The 17,184-nt window shown below is 43.4% G+C and overlaps 1 protein-coding gene and 1 non-coding gene across 3 annotated transcripts in view; both read left to right on the top strand.

Annotated features, from left to right (window-relative positions):
- The window catches only part of LOC124776340 (myosin-7B), a 299,944-nt gene that overhangs the window by 92,752 nt on the left and 190,008 nt on the right, over positions 1-17,184 (top strand). The window lies entirely within an intron of this gene.
- Positions 3,129-3,210, top strand: Trnas-gcu. Its single transcript has one exon. It is a non-coding gene; the product is annotated as a tRNA-Ser (tRNA).

Here is a 17,184-nt window from a genome sequence, read left to right as displayed (position 1 = left end):
AAAAATGGTTCAAATGGCTCTGAGCACTATGCGACTTAACTTCTGAGGTCATCAGTCGCCTAGAACCTAGAACTAATTAAACCTAACTAACCTAAGGACATCACACACATCCATGCCCGTAGTCACCCTGGCGTCGAACAAATTTCTTCCAACGAGAGACCAGTTTGTTGATACCGTCACTGTAGAATGTTTGAATTTATTGACGGAACGACAGCCTCACCTCTGCATGTACTGCTTCACCACTATCAAAGTGAGGACCTCGAAGGTGTTCTTTAAGTTTTGGATACAAACGAAAATCGGATGAGACCAAGTCGTGATTGTACGGAGAATCGGATTATTGTAGATGTCGCAGCGCTCGAGAGTGGTCTCTCAGTGTCATGCTGCAGGAGAGGGCGCTCCATGTGCGAACGAACTCTTCGAATTCGAAACTCGATTACAAAACGCTGTACCTAAAGTACCGACACAGTTAAGTTACACACAGCCACGTTGCACGTTACAAGTCGGTGCCCTCTAGCGGCAGGGGGCTGCATATGCGAGGTTTGGAACTTAAATAGCGGCAACTATTTATTTCACAACAGACACTAAAAAGTTACGTGTTTGCACCTTTTACTGTCCTTCAAAGTAGTCACCAGCGTTGTGTAGAACCCGTTGCCAGCTACGTGGAAGACGTAGTATACCGTTGGCAGAGCCTGTTCTGTTGATGGTGCGAATGGAGCGGTCTAAAGGTATGGTGATCCTCGTGTACGACTGTGATGGTGATATGGTGATATCCTAGCGCATTACGTTCCTCCAAGATTGACCGCCAAGGCACAGTATTACTGTTCGTTTTTGGAGATTCACCTGCGACCAGCTTTGCGAAAGAAGCGGCGACGCTATCTACGCAACTCAACCATCTTTTTGCACAACAATGCGCGGGCGCATACAGCGCAAGCTGTGGCTGCTCTGATCGGTCGATGGGACTGGGAAGTACTGTTCCATCCGCCATACTCCCCGGACTTAAGTCCCTGTGACTTTGATTTGATTCCGAAAATGAAGGAACCACTTCGTGGCATGCGCTTCAGAACTGTTCCAGAGATTCGACAGGCAATAGACCGCTCCATTCGCACAATCAACAGAAAAGACTCTGCTAACCGTATACTACGCCTTCCACATCGCTGGCAACGGGTTATACACAACGCTGGTCACTACTTTGAAGGTCAGTAATACGTTCAAACATGTAACTCATTTGTATTGGTTGTGAATAAATAGTTTCCACTATTTAAGTTCCAACCCTCGTATGTAGACATGAAGAATAAAGACGCAGAATTTTATAGCGTTCGTTTTATTTAAAAAGGTTTTGGAGTTTCCACATACAAAAATTCGGAGGCTTTACTCTTCACCATGCCCTCGCACATAGGTATATTCTTGTACATTTCCAGTTTTTTGAGCTAAATGTCCGATCAACGGACCCACGCTAAGTATTGTTCAAGAGATGTTAAATCATAAAGGTATTCTACACAGCTTAATCTTTTAAATTTTCAGTAATTTCGGCTGCTTTGAGATTTCATTGTTGTTTACGCCTATATAGTTATGTTTCCATTCAGATTCCGTGGGGAATGAATATCTTCTCACCGTGGATCTAGATCTGAGACCATATGCCCATCTTTACCGTAACGTAATAGGCGGAATGCAATGTTTTCCGCATGTATGAGCCCAGTTCAAACTCTGTTCAGTACGTTTTGTTGTAAAACTGACTGCTAAAGTGGCACTGAAGTGTAGGTGTGGAACCAGCCCAGCATTCCACTAAACTGTTGTGAGCGAAGCACCTATAAAGAAAATCCAGGCTACCGAATGTAACATTCGAGTGGTTGTTGTCTCGATCCGAATTTGTTTATTCTCCCTATATGCAGCTATTGCGTTCTGAGGGGTCATGTATAGAGGACAATGTGTAAATTTATCGTTCATCTTTCAAGACGATAGGATTTGGTTGTAAGTGATCACTTTGTCGCACTATGATTGTTGAAACAAACAACCTATCAACTGAAGATGCATCTCTATGGATGTGAAACAGGTAGTGACTTTTTAATAAAAGTATTTTAACAGCTATGCAGAAGAGTTTATTCACCATGTGGAATTTTGGCTGCTCTTGGCACACTTTTAAAATAATATGTTAAAACCGCGTATCAGACTCGAATCCGAAGCCTCGCCTTTCGCTGATAATACGCTTAACGACGGGAGTTGATTGTTCGTAATTACCACGTTATTGGCTGGGAGCATCAGTCGGTTTATTACTTTCTCTTATAAGGTTTACTTCAGTGAGTGCTGGCGTAACCGTTTAAGACCATTCGGTATCGACAGTCTGATCTTTATCAGAGGTTTCGCAAATATGGCTTGGCTGATAGCAGCTTCAAAGCATGCTAGAAGTCAACATTTCATTGAGGTGAGAGGACTCTGGCCGATGGCTGCGTCTAAACGTTATGCACTATTAATAAAATCGCTGCATAGTCGAAAGCGGCGTAGTGAATAAATAATTTATGTGAGGTATGAGATCTAATCTGACAGCAAGTTTCAGTTTTATGTTTTATTGTTCCATGAATTACTTGTGTCGTAATGGACCTTCGAACAAAGCCACGGCTTTGGCCAGGTCAAAGTCGTGTTCCATCGCTAATGTTCCCGACGTTGACACTAAACGCCAACCATCCCGACGGAACCCCCTGCTGAAAAGATAAGCGTTGCGACTTTACTTGTGCCACAGAAAAGCTCGTCTTTCACATCGCGAAAGAAAATAGAAAAAAAAAGGAAGAAAAAGAAGGAGACGAGGAAGAAGCGTGTGTGTGTGTGTGTGTGTGTGTGTGTGTGTGTGTAACGGTGCAGGCGACCACAGCTGTGCAGCGTTTCTCCAGAAGGGGAGCGCGGTTCCTGTGGGCAGTGTGGCCTTTTACGGTGCCTCGTTAAAGCGGTAGAGGAAGGGGAAAGGGAGAGAAAGGGGAAGGGGCGTGGCGGGGTGAGCGCAGCTGCAGGGGCAGCGACAGAGCACATTCTGGCGACACAGACCCTCCTGCTGTAGAGGGCTACGGCCGCTCAACTGCGCTCAATAGCAGCAGCCTGCACACAGTCTCACACACTTACGTAAGCTCCTGCTGCCGTAGGACGAGGTGGCCGAGTGGTTAAGGCGTTGGACTGCTAATCCAATGTGCTCTGCACGCGTGGGTTCGAATCCCATCCTCGTCGAACGTTTTTATTCGCTAATGTCTTGCGATTATGCAACGTCGAGTACTAAGCGTTACGTAGGTCATCGGTACGTTGCAATACGCAAACCATTCGGTGACAATCAAATATCCTCACGTAAATAGAAGTTTGAAGAAATGTCCGAATTAGTGTTATAACGAACATTAGACCTATTTGGCAAAACATAAGTGGCGAAATCTACCCAACTGTCACAAAGAAATATAAAACTGAAGTGACCACTCAACTTTACAGCAAAACTATTCAGATCAGACTGCCTGCCACTCGCTGACGAGTATGATTATCTTCTTCGAAACTCAGTTGCTATGGGATCTTAAGTTACTGTACAGGACGATCCTGGAGCTGCTGATTTTCGCACATTTTTAATATACATTTTTTCTGGTGCGGACTGGCTGTTTAATGTTGCTTACCTTTACGAGCTCCCGATGTTTCCTAGCATTGCGCTTGTCAGTTTCTTTTTTTCGCCTCATTTCTCGAAGCGCTGAATTTCTCCCAAGCATTACGACACCGTACTGGGCGATTAAGTGCAGTGGTTTTCGAGTTGCCAGTTTGAGCCGGACATATTTTCACGTTGTCCTTTAATAGATCTTTGTATCGTCTTTGTGGTCTCCTTAAACCGATCTTTAGCTGGGAATGCATAATTTGTTTTGGTAGCTGGGATTCAGGCATGCAAACAATGTAGCCCGTCCAATCGAGCTGATGATTGATGATCATGGTTTCAAAGCTGATAGAGTTTGTTTCTTCCAGAACACTGATGCTAGCGCGTCAATGTTCACCCTTACGATCCTTGTCAGGCAGCGCTAATGTTTCTTTTCCAGACAATGCATGGGCCTTCTGTAAGAGATGTTATAACAGACATAGACCTCGGTCTTAATGCTGACGTTATGGTTTAGGAGGCTCTTACACGAAAACGACAAAAAGCCGTACTGGTACATCTGAAGCGGTGTTGGATTTCATCAATATTTGCATTTGTTGAAAGATGGTTGCCCATGGAATGGGAATTGTTCGGTGTTCTTTAGCACTTTGCCTTGGACTGTGATTGTTGGTAGTGTGATGATAGAGTTAGATGCAAATTGACGTACGACCTGCGTCTTCTGAACGTTAAGGCTTAGTCCAATGCGCCCGTAGGCTTCATCAAATGCATTTAGGATTGCTTGTAGATCTTCTTCTCAGTTGACAAGAACGACATTATCATCTGCGTATTGAAATTTAATGATGGTTGCAGTGGATACTTTAGTATTCGCGCATAGTCTACTAATACTGAACAATCCACCATCAGTCCTACGTTCTATTTCTATGCCCCTTAGCAGTTTCTCATCGACAATATGATGCACAGTTCTAACAAATGTTAAAAACAAAGTAGAAGCTATTATACAACCTTGCGTCACACCCATCGTCATTCCGAAATTCTCTCCAGCGCTATTGTTGACCAGAACCATGCCATTCATGTAATTCTGCAGCAGTCTAACAATGTTAATGTCCGGCACAGGACAGCCTATTTCAGCTAAGATCTTCCAGAAGGCTTCTCTTTTGACTGAGCTGAAGACCTTGTCGATATCTACGGATATCATGTATAGAGGATGTTGTGGTTCGTTGCACTTATCCTGTGTTTGTGTGGCACAGAAAGTCATGTCTGTGGCAGTGCCATTAGGGCGAAATCCTTACTGTTTTTCAGACAATCTTAAGCGAAAGGTATCATCAGGTTGGGTAGAATTCGAGCAAGTATTTTTCCAGCAGCAGATAGAAGATATAATCCACGGTAGTTACCACAGTCATTTCTGCTCCTTTTTTGAAGATTGTCACTGTCAGTATATCTTTGAAATCAGGAGGAATTGTTTCAGTGCTCCATATTTTGACACTGAACGTTAGTATATGGTCAACGATGATTCCTCTGCCCTCCTTGAAAAATTCAGCAGAGATTCCATCTGATCCAGCAGCTTTGTTTTTTTGAGTTATTTAATAGCTGTCTCAAATTCTTGTAGAGTTGGAACTTCGCCAGGATGAGGTTTTACGGGTGTAAAGCTTTTTTTCACTGCTGGGTCTTTTTCCAGGAGTTCGTGAAAATGGTCTTTCCATTGTGTGTTAATTAAATTTCTGTCCTTCAGGAGAGTGGAGCCATCCCTAGATTTATGTGGGTTTAGATCTAAACTGTAAACATTTGGAATAGGGCGAACGAAAAATCTCTGTATCACCACGAGAACTGCTAGAAATATGATAGACGACGATCAAATTTTGCTGCCGGATTAGTAATTTCTCCCGGGTTGTCAAGACAATGCATTTGGCTAGAATGTCAGTCATCTGTTATTTTTTCTTGTCAGACTCAACCGTAGATACATACAGGAATTTATCCATTTTCTAATCATTGCGACAGTGGAGTCTAAAATCTCATCTATGGGTCATGTATGGACCATAATTACATGGCTGTCTGTGTTTGATTCTCAAGACAGGTCAAGAATTGAAAACGATGACGAAGAGTTTCCATTCCAACCAGTAACACCATCACCGGATAGAACATTGGTTGGGAAAATTATCTTCTAAAATGAGAAAGTAAATACACTTCAAATGCAGAATGTTTTGACACTACATAAAGGAATTCTGTAGACACAAAATAATTGTTTTGTGCAAAACTTCAATAGTTGACTGTGAATTTAAACTGGTAAATTTTGGACGTCAGCAGTGCTGCGTCATGGCCCTGAAAGATCATTCTGAATAAATTGAAAATTCTTACCTCAATAAGATCGCCGGATAACGCATATATATCTGCTCCTATAAGAAATTTTTCTGGCACAGCCGAGTTCATTGCTGGCCGATAGATTTGTCATGTATAAAAAGAAACAACTGATTTTTCTTTTCAATAATCGTGATGACCAAGGATTGGAGAAATTAGTAAATTCTTTAAATTGAAATGAATGATTGTCAAAAGTTACTTTTTATGAGAAAGATTAGTATTAAGAGATTTCTTTGTAAAAGCATTTGCATGGGACTTGATATAACAATCTAAATATGCGCGAGGCTATACTACAACGCTCAGGCACCGCCATCGCTCTCCACACGACCGGCCCAGCCAACTCGATACACACTACAGCTCACTAGCAACTCCTTACTCCTACTGCTACACAGTTCCTACTGCAGCCAACACTGCTCTTTGGTCTGAAATTCTCTTATAGCTTACATATCGCAGGCAGCGCGTGAGCAATCCATCGAAATTACATCTGCTCGAGTGCGCTAGCAACAAATTCTTTAATCATGGACCTCTTACACTACTAAGACATGAGTGAAAGATCGAGATGGGACACTCGTCCACAAAAATTAGAAATTTTCTAGCAGAACCAGTTCCTAAATCGTGGTGGATTATTATCTGGCGCATTTGTTAACAGATCATCACAGAGCCTACAAAACTGGTGGTTTCAGTGGCAGCATTTCAATATTACTCCACAATGCTAAACAGCGTCTGAACGGATGCTTTTGTTTTTATTCCATCTTTTTTTATTTACTGCTTCTTTTTATAAAGCAGATGGGAAAAATTTTAAGGTTTGGCGACGATATAATTCTGTCAGAGAAGGCAAACAACTTGGAAAATAAGTTGAATGCAATGGATATTATCTTGAAAAGAGGTTATACAGTGTCCGATCATAATAATGTGACCACCTGTCAAAAGCCTGAATAACGAAATTTTCAAGCTCGGACCGCTGCGAGACATGCGGGAAGATGAGGTTCTGGAAGGCTCCAACAGGATGGGAGACAACTCCAATGTCGTTGCCAAGTTGCGTTAGCTTTCTCGATTCAAGATCCATTGCGCGAACAGCCTGATCAAGGTAGTCCCACATATTCTCGACTGGGTTTAAATCCGAGAACTTTGATGGCTGGGGACGTACGCTAAACTCATCGTGGTGCTCTCCGAACCATGCACGCGCGCTGCGAACTGTGTGATAAATTGCATTGTACTGCTGGTAGATGCCATCGTGCTGAGGAAAACAGACTGCATATAGGTGTGGACACGGTCCCCTAGGCTAGATGGATACTTCTGTCGAACCACTGTGCCTTTCAGCATAACAAGATTGTGGTGTGCGTACTGTAAGACCTTCAGTACACACACCATCAGATTATTTGACCCGTCGCTCTAACGAAGTAGGCGAGTGTCAGAAATATGTCTCGTGGTTTTATTGTGGCGCGTTTATCTTCTGCCGTTAGGTCAGACGATACAAATGCCACTTGCATGCTTAGAGTAGCAGATTGACGGTGACCAACTTTAAACAGAACTTGATTAATTTTCACACACATTTATTAAAGTAATAACAAGTATAAAAATTACTTAACTTGGTTCTGGATGCTATTTACAATTGACAATCTGAAGTTCCTTTGGTATTGGGACGTTAATCTTATTCTCAGATATATCTCTGATACTTGACAAAAGTGTCTATACATTTATCTTCATGGCTATGTACAGGTATATGGTAATCTTATTAGGCGCAGACTGAAACTTGACTATAGACTGGTACAGACAAAAGTAGAACTCGTACAGACTGGTACATACAAATGCAGACTGGTACAGACGGGTGCAGACAAATGCAGACTGACTAATAGGAGGTTTGTACACTCGTTATAATACCTCGTGCATTCATGTATCACTGCGCGAGTGTGATCCGCCAGGAGAAAAGGTTCTACGTTAGCAGCAATCTCATTGACTGCGTTACATATTAATACGCGGATCGGCGGAAGCAGAATTTGGTCCGTCTCTATGGCAGCGCCATCTCGTAGTGCAGAGACGGACGAGCGCTGGGCCTGCGCTGTTGTGCTTAGCGGGGCGCGCTCTAGTGGGAGAGTTGTGTACGTGCTGACTACGCAGAACTGTGTACACAACAGAGATTACCCAGCGAATGCCACGAAAACATTCCGCAGACATTCCGCTCCCTCCTGTTGCCTGGAACCTTCCGACGATTGTTGCAGGGTGTTTGCTTTCAGACGTTCCACGCGGTATGGAGCATAAAAAGTGAATCATATCGAGAGGCCTCCCGTCGGCACTCAGTGGAAGTCCACTTGCGGTACTGGCGTGCAAATTCCAGCCTTCGTCGCTGATGAAAAGCAGTTGGCATCAGTGCAGGAACCAGGCGCCTGCTGCGGAAGTCCATACTAAACAACGTTACCTGAACGGTCGTTGGGAGACACTGTTGATAGCCCCTTGGTTCATCTGGGCAGTCAGCTATTCGACAATTGCATGTATATTCGCCAGTACGCATCTCCGCAGCTGTCGTTCGTCCGTGTCATCTATGGCCCCGTGGTGCACCACAGTTGCCTTGTCGCCAGTTTTGGATAGCGCTATTTTGCTATGCACTGTATACTTTAACAATGGCGGCAAGCGAACAGTTTACAGACTTATCCGTTTAGAAACTGCTTCCATCCTTGGCCCGAACGCCAACGATCAAGCCCTTTTGGACATCTGATAAATGGCTCCGTTTCCGCATTACGACAATGGCTGCAGTGTTATCAACGTCCTCCTCCTCCACCCCCACCACCATCTCCCCGACACGCTTCATATACCCTCTTCAAATAGCTGCCGCCTACTGTCTGTGAGTGGTTATTGCACGCTGATGTCGAACACAGACGATGGTCACATTAACGTGACTGGACTGTGTAAGATGAGTATGAACAAAAGTAAAGCAGTCGAATTAAATTAGGCGATGCTGAGGGAATTAAATCAGGATATGAGACGCTAAAATTATAGAAGAGTTCTGTTAGGAGCTGCAAAATAACTGACGATTGACGATCTAGAGAGGATATAAAATGCAGACCGGCAATAGCAAGAAAAGCATTTCTAACGCAAATTTAAGTTTAAGAAGTATTTTCTGAAAGTATTTTAGCCTTGAATCCAAGTGAAATGTCGACGATAAATAGTCAATAGAAGAAGACAATAAAAATTTCGGAAATATGGTGCTACAGAAGAATGCCGAGGATTAAATGGGTACAACCAATGACGAGTTACTGAAAAGAATTGGGAAGAAAAAAAATATAGTACAACATGACTAAAAGAAGGGTTCGTTTGATAGGTCATATCCTAAGGCGTCAAGAAACTGCCAATTTTGTAATTTAGGATAGTGTAGGGAGTGAAAATTGTAGAAGGAGACAAAGCTTCACCACCCCATAAGCAGGTTAAGTAGATGTAGGTAGGGGTAGTTAGTTGAAGAGGCTTGCAAAGGATACACTAGCTTGGAGAGATGCATCAAACCAGTGTTCGAACTGAAAACGACAACTTTTTTTTCGCGATAGTGTGTGAGACACTTAACACGGCGGAGAATCTGGAGACCCGGCCTGCCAGTGAATGTGCGTGGCTAACTGTAGCGGGTTGAACAGTATGCTGGCCGCGGCGCGCAGCCTACGCACCGCACGCAGCTGCGTCTGCTTGCAAACAAGTGGCTGTGCCGCGGCCGTCGCCGCCCACGACTTCCCAGCAAATCGCCGTCGCCTATTGCTTCGTCTCTGCGCAACAGCGCCAGCTGCGGCACGTGATGGCTAGCGAAAGCTGACACCGACGTCCCTCAAGGAAGCACTTGTGACACTGCAACGGATTTCAGCGACGCAGCGAGCTATCCACACCGATACCGACACTGTGCGGGAGACCTAATGAGGTCTCTTGCGCACTGTACACCAAACACCTGCAAACTCTCCACACTCCCTCCCGACGAAATTTCAACAGATTACCTCCTCAAGACAATACTGCACATTCCCATACTTACCTATCACATCAGCTCTTTCCTCTCCATCCCGCACCATACGCAGGCTGTCCACATTCCTCTCCATCTGTCCCCGTCCCTTTCCTCTTCCCACCATAATCGGGAACGCACCTCATTGTCCTATTCCATTTCTTGATGTCTTCTACGACCCATCCTCTTACCTATCCTCATCTCCACACTACAACCCACGTGTTTCGTCTGTTTATATACACGGGGGCGGTAGTCGGTGGATGTGGTGTACATGTACAGACAAACAAATTATTAAAATATCAGAACAACTGGATAATTTATTCAATGGAAAGAGCTTCAAAAACTGAGCACGTCAGTAACGCACTGGTCAACCTGTAGGCCCTGTACAAGCTATTATTTGGCTTGTCTTTGATTCATAGAGTGTTAGATATCCTCTTGAGGAATAACATGCCAGATTTTGTCCTATTGGCGCGTTAGATCGTCAGAATCCCGAACTGGTTGGAAGGCTCTTTCCATAAGGTTTCAAAAGTTCTCAATTGGGAAGAAATCCGTTGACCATACTGGCCAAGATAGAGTTTGGCAATCACAAAGACAAGCAGTAGAAACTCTCGCAGCGTGCGGGTGAGCATTTCCTTGCTGAAATATAAGCCCAGAGTAGCTTGCCATAAAGGGCAACAAAACGGAGCGTAGAATATCGAAGACGTACCGCTGTGGTGTAAGGGTACCATGGATGACAGCCAAACGGCTACGAAAAGAAGTGGCACCCCAGACGATCAGTCCTGGTTCTCGGGCCGTATGGCAGGCGACAATCAGGTCGTTACCCCATCGCTGTCCAGGACGTCTCCAGACACGTTTTCGGTGATCATCGGAATTCAGTTCATCACTGAAGACAATTCTACTCCAGTCAAGTAGATTCCAGGACAAATGCATCCAACACCCCTGCAGATCGGCTTGTTGGGGTACAGAGATCAATGGTAGTCGACGCAAGGGGCTTCGTGAGCTCAGCCCCCTTTCTGTGAGCCGCCTGAAGTATCAGTTGCACATCAGATCGATGATGATGATACATCATAGGCGCTGAGTATCTTTCTCATGATCGGACTTTCCTCACTTTCTGTCGTTTCTCTAGATCGACTGCTTCCTTCTCGACGCTGTATTCTGTCATGACTGACCCATTCCTGCCACCATCGTCGAAGAGTAGCATAGATCGTATTCCATTGTCGAGCGAATTGCCAGTCACTCCTACCGGCTACTTTAAGCTTAAATATACGACTTCTCTCAGAAGCTGATACCTACGTATATTATTCACGCATCTCTCTGCGAGGTATAGTTACTGTCCATCTGGGTACACGGAATGAAATACGCAAAAACTTTATAATCAGGTATCGACATGTCCCCTCTTTACTATCCCTGCCGCTATGCGGTGAAACTGCGCTCAAGTATCACACATTCATCTATCAGCCACCAGAGTTTACAGTTTTGCATTTTTTGTCGGTACCTGTGTGAACATAACTCCTTCATGGTGCGTCTTTTTTGTCTTAGAGCGTACATAAGTGATCTGACGTACAGGGTGAGCAGTAATTTACGGCTGTTTACTGATGACGCTGCAGTGTACGGGAATGTGTTGTCTTTGAGTCACTGTCGGAAGATGCAAGATGACTTAGACAGAATTTCTGTTTGGTGTCACGAATGACAGCTTGCTCTAAATGTAAGTTAATGCGGATGAGTAGCAAAAACAACACTGTAACGTTCGACTACAGCATTGTTCGTGTGCTGCTTGATACAGTCAAATCTATTAAAAATCTAGGAGTGATGTTGCAGAGCGATAATAAATGAATGAGCATGTCAGGTTGCCAGTAGTGAAGGCGAATGCTCGACATCGTATTATTGGGAGGATTATGGGAAAGATTAGCTCATTTATAATGGAGAGGGCTGCGCATAGAACGTTAGTGCGACCCAATCTTGAGTACTGCTCGAATGTTTCGGTTCGCGACCAGGTCAGATTAAAGGAAGACTTCGAAACAATTCAGAGGCAGGCTGCTAGGATTGTTAGCGGTAGATCCGATTAGTACGCTTCTCTGGATGGAGAACGATGCTTCTTTCGTAAGACGCTATTGCGGGAATTTAGTGAATCGGCATTTGAGGCCGACTACAGAACGATTCTACTGCCGCGAACGTACATTTCGAGTAAGGACCACGAAGATACGATTAGAGAAATTAGGGCTTGTACGGAGACTTATAGACAGCCGTTTTTCCTTCGCTCTATTTGCGAGTGGGAGAGGAAAAAAATGACTAGTACACGGTACCCTCCAGCATGCAATATACAGTAGCTTGTCCAGTAGTATATGAAGATGTAGATACTTCATAATCTCTATTCCTTGCTTTCCTAGATATGTCCCTTCTCGGAGCAGTTGCTTCTAATTTCAGTGAATGTCCAAAACTAGTTTTTATATGATACGCTTCTTGTATTTTATTTTTATCATACGTGTTGTCGAATTTAAAAACGGGAAAAACCGATAGTTTGTGTTTTGAAATTCTCCGGAGTTTTTTTTAATAATTTACAAAAAATTGTTAATATTTCACGTTTTTAATTATATTGCTTCGTCTTTATCAATTTCTCACCCATTTGACCAAGAGCAGTATGTCAGTTATGCCTATGACAACGGACTGTTTGTCCATGGAACGAGAAGGATGGAACGACAATAACAAAAACGAAACGAACTACTTCCTGAGCCTGAAAACGATAAGTATAACAAACCACGATATTTCTTTCATGATTGCTGGTAACGAAAAGAATTAAGCAACTACTAGGAGAAGATCAGAGAACAACCAATCTGGGTTCTTCGCTTTCGGTGTGCAGTGAGAAGGACGCAGCATACGCAGTCGTAGGAATTCTTGCGATTGCTTAGAAAAAAAAGCCAAGAAAACGGAGAAAAATAGAACGAAGAAGTAAGGGTAATGTTACAGTTTTCTATGATTGCTGTTGTCGTTGTCTTCAGTCATAAGAATGGTTTGATGCAGCTCTCCAATCTAGACTACCCTGTGCAAGCCTCTCCATCTCTGCATAACTACCGCAGTCCATTCAAGTCTCGGTCTTCAATTCCCCCCCACACACACACACACACAAAATGGCTCTGAGCACTATGGGACTTAACTTCTAAGGTCATCAGTCCCCTAGAACTTAGAACTACTTAAACCTAACTAACCTAAGGACATCACACACATCCATGCCCGAGGCAGGATTCGAACCTGCGACCGTAGCGGTCGCGCGGTTCCAGACTGTAGCGCCTTTAACCGCTTGGCCACCCCGGCCGGCCCACACACACACACACACATATTTTTTTCCATTACCAAATGGACAGTTCGTTGATGCGCCAGGGTGTGACCTCTCAACCGATAGCTTCTTTTAGTCAAATTGTGCCATAAAGTTCTTTTTTCCCCAGTTCTATTCAGTACCTCCGAATTTGTTATTCGATCTACCATCCAATTTTAAGCGTTCTTCTGCAACATCACTTGTCAAAAGCTTCTATGTTTTTTTTCGCGTTGCCTACAGCACTTAATTCGATATAAATATCTTCAGAAAAGACTTCCTAACACTTAAAATTACGTTGGTGTTAGCAAAGTCCTCTTTTTCAGTAAAGCTTTTATTGTTACTGACAGTCTACATTTAATGTCTTTCGTACTTCGACCATCATGAGTTGTTTTGCTGCCAAAATAACAAAACTAGTCTACTACTTTCAATGTCTCATTTACTACTTTCTGTGATGAATGGAGAAAATATGGCAGCAAACTTTCTAATTACTCGAGAATTCCAGCAAAGATAGTTTCAGGATAGATTTTTTCGTAATTCTTTTCAAAAATAAGGGGGGCTAGAGCGGTAGGAGAATGCTACATAAAACAATTATATTGAACTTATCTTATTGATTCATTATAATACACTGAAGAACCAAAGAAACAGGTACATCTGCCTAATATCGTGTAGGGCCCCGCGAGCACGCTGAAGAGCAGCAACACGATGTGGCATGGACTCGATTAATGTGAGAAGCAGTGCTGGAGAAAATTGACACCATGAATCCTGCAGGGCTGCCCATAAACCTGTAAGAGTACAAGGGGGTGGAGATCTCTTCTGAACAGCACGTTGCAAGGCATTCCAATGCTCAATAATGTTTATGTCTGGGGAGTCTGGTGGCCAGCGAAATTGTTTAAACTCAGAAGAGTGCTCCTAGAGCCATTCTGTAGCAATCCTGGATGTGTAGTGTGTCGCATTGTCCTGCTGGAATTGCTCAAGTCCGTCGGAATGCACAATGGACATGAATGGATTCAGGTGATCACACAGGATGCTCACGCACGTGTCCCCTGTCAGAGTCGTATCTAGACATATCAGGAGTTCCATATCACTCCAACTGCACACGCCCCACACCATTACAGAGCCTCCAAAAGCTTGACAAACAGGTTCCACGAAATCATGAGGCTGTCTCCATCCCACTACATGCCCGTCCGCTAGATGCAATTTGAAACGAGACTCGTCTGACCAGATAACATGTTTCCAGTCATCAACAGTCCAGTGTCGGTGCTGATGGGTCCAGGCGAGAAGTAAACCTAAGTGTCGTGCAGTCATCAAGCGTACACGAGTGGGCCTTTGGCTCCGAAAGCCCATATCGATGATGTTTCATTGAATGCTTCTCACGCTTTTTTTTTAGTTTTTGATGGCCCGGCATTGAAAAATTCTGAAATTTGCGGGAGGGCTGCACTTCTGTCACGTTGAACGATTCTCTTCAGTCGTCGATGGTCCCGTTCTCGCAGGATCTTTTTCCGGCAGCGGGAATGTCGGAGATTCGATGTTTTATAGGACTCCTCGGAGATGCTGTGTCCCATCACTCGTGCGCCAACTGTAACACCACGTTCAAACTCACTGAAATCTTGATAGCAGTAACCGATCCAACAAGTGCGCCAGACACTTGTCTTGTATACCAGTTTATTTGGCGCTTGAGTGTATACTATATTTTAAGTTTTAAAGTGTCGGAACTGAATCATTCAGCAATTTTAATTTGTTGTATTCTTGAATACTGTTGGAAACAAGTGAAACATTACTCCAAGAACTATGCTGTTACAAAACAGCGAAAAAATGTTAATAACTATTTCAGGTAAAAGGTAATTACATAAAAAATTTTCGAGGAGAGGTATGAGAAGAATGTGGATGTGGAAACTGAATAAAAATTGATATCTAAGCTAAAATCGATACTTCACTGTTTTCCTGTCTCCTTCGTCATCCAGTTTAGAACCACAAATATTCATTTACCGATTTGAAATCCAGTGGTCAGACGAGATGAGAGTGCATACCAATCTCGGGCGACTCGTTGGTTCTGCTGACCGGGCGTTTAAGCGCACACATCTTCTTTACTACCTCCTGACTGCTGTCGACTTACTCGCTGGCAACCAATGGACAGCGCACGTGAGGCTTTACTGTCCGCTGCGTAAGCGATACTCCGACGTCACGGCGAACTGACGGACTTTCGACTTTGTAATTTATACTAAGTTCGTTGGTAGGAATGTACTCGACTATTTAGAGCGCAAACAGGTACCGATATTTAGCCGGCCGGAGTGGCCGAGCGGTTCTGGGTGCAACAGTCTGGAACGGCGCGACCGTTACGGTCGCAGGTTTGAATCCTGACTCGGGCATGGATGTGTGTGCCGGCGAGCCTGGACGTGCTTTCTAGGCTGTTTCCCGTATCCCGTTAGGTGAATACCGGGCTGGTACCCCAGTCCCACGTTACTTACACGATTTGCAAACATTTAGAAAACTTTGCACATAAATAACACTACAAACAGACAGTTGGGGTACATATATTCCGTTCCGGAGGGTAACGAGGTGGCGACAGGAACGGTATGCTGCCATTGCTATCCTATACGACATTAGGACTTCTCCATCACATTTTCCTGTTCCTTTCCTTTTCATATCATGACTACTACTCTATTTTTGTCCCCTACTAGTCACGCGCCCATCTTCCCTCACTTCCACATTTCAACTCACCTGGTCTGTTTGTTTGTATACACGCGTTATGACCCTACAGAATCCCTCTAATCCTTGCCGTCCTAAATATACGTCTTCCCAGTGCATGTCCTTCCAATTTAAGTAAATGTGTAGCGCTTCTCTTTAAATATCTTTCATCTTTCTCTGTATCTTTTTAAATTTCTTTTATTGTTTAATTTAGAAAGGGAGAAGGTCAACATTTCATTTCTTTAATACTCTCAGCGAAATAATTATCTTAAACTCATTTTCAATATATCAAGTTTTAAATTATATTGTTTCATTTTCATATGTTGTAAACCTATTTGAATAAAGAGCAGGGCATTTTCCACACAGACAAGATGACAAGCTAAGATGTAGTTGTATTGCAGAATACTACACTCCTACCAGACGAACAAAGAGGTTTGCATATTCTTGGGGTTTTACAGGCCCTAGTAAACGCTCTGTTGTATGTGGAAGCATTCCATTTTCTAAATTTCATCCTGTGACAGTTTTACATACCTTAACTAATCACAAACAATTGACGACTGCGAATGGCATGCCTTTAAAACACCTCAGAAATTTGTAGTAAAAAACCACACGATTTGCAGATGCTCGTGTTAAATACTGAATAAGTGAATAATAATATTTTTATTTTTGGCCCTGGATATACATCTAACTGCGTACTGAAACAAGTCCTTCCCTACACAGTTCTAAAGTTAAAAATCCTAGGTATTTCTATAAATTCCAGAGAATAAATGTTCTGATCAGTTCTCGTAACTATTACTCACATGAAATAAAAGTTGTACTGTATATTATTCTTCAAAGCGGTTATCACAGTTCATTACTATCTCTCCAATAACTTCGAACTACCAACCAGAACCAATGAATACTGTTAAAACGTAACTTTGTCTATAACGTGGAGCTTCTCATTTAGCATTTACAATACACTTCATTAAATAGTATGGCCTGGCGGAACATAAAAGTATACGTCAGTCAGATAATTAAATAATATGACTGACGGTTACAACCTCTCGTTATCATTTTTGTCACGCTCCTTGGCGGCAGGTCCACTGCCGCCTTGGTGTCACTGCACGTGCTGGTGAGACCAGGTGCTTCATTCCCCAGCGCTAGCGCTCCAGGCTGCTGTGTGGCGGCGTATCATTTTTATTACGACAGTTCTTAAAACAATGAATACATGTTTAATCCCCCACTCGTACCTTGAATTGTCGCTCAGGAACATTTCTCTTTACACCA

The sequence above is a fragment of the Schistocerca piceifrons genome, chromosome 2 (assembly GCF_021461385.2).
Source record: "Schistocerca piceifrons isolate TAMUIC-IGC-003096 chromosome 2, iqSchPice1.1, whole genome shotgun sequence".
Lineage (NCBI taxonomy): Eukaryota > Metazoa > Arthropoda > Insecta > Orthoptera > Acrididae > Schistocerca > Schistocerca piceifrons.
Note: the sequence above shows the minus strand (reverse complement) of the source record. Positions and strands in the feature narration are given on the sequence as shown.